Source organism: Calidris pugnax, unplaced genomic scaffold, assembly GCF_001431845.1.
Source record: "Calidris pugnax isolate Ruff unplaced genomic scaffold, ASM143184v1 scaffold535, whole genome shotgun sequence".
Lineage (NCBI taxonomy): Eukaryota > Metazoa > Chordata > Aves > Charadriiformes > Scolopacidae > Calidris > Calidris pugnax.
In genome coordinates this window covers 1-762 of record NW_015091323.1, presented here as the reverse complement: position 1 = coordinate 762, position 762 = coordinate 1, and positions in this window count along the sequence as shown.

The window sequence follows — 762 nt, the reverse complement described above, 5'->3', positions numbered from 1 at the left end:
TGGGTGGGGAACACGGTGGGGACAGACTGGGGACGTGACGGGGGACACGTGGGGACACGATGGGTGGCACGTGGGGGTGTGGGGACAGGATGGAGATGCAATGGGGACAGACTGGGGACACGGCAAGTGACATTAGGGTGTGGAGACACAGTGGGGACAGGTTGGGGACACCAGGGGCAAGGACAAGGGGTGCTCCACGGGGACGGGTAGGGGACACGATGGGTGACACGTGGGGATGTGGGGACACGATGGGGACACGATGGGGACAGACTGGGGACACAGTGAGTGCCATGAGATGTGGGGACAGATTGGGGACAAGTTGGGGACACAGCGAGTAACATGAGGATGTGGGGACAGGTTGGGGACACCGGGGGCAGGGATGAGGGGTGCTCCGTGGGGACAGGTTGGGGACACGATGGGTGACACGTGGGGATGGGGGGACAGGATGGGGACACAATGGGGACAGACTGGGGACACACCAAGTGCCATGAGATGGGGGACACAGTGAGTGACATGAGGATGTGGGGACACGATGGGGACCAGTTGGGGACACCGGGGACAGGGACAAGGGGTGCTCCATGGGGACGGGTGGGGGACACGATGGGGGACATGATGGGGACACTGGAGACATGATGGGGACACGAGGGGTGGCACATGGGGATGTAGGGACACGATGGGGACAGACTGGGGACACAGCGCCATGAGGATCTGGGGACACAATGGGGACACAGCGAGTGACATTAGGATATGGGGAAAGGTTGG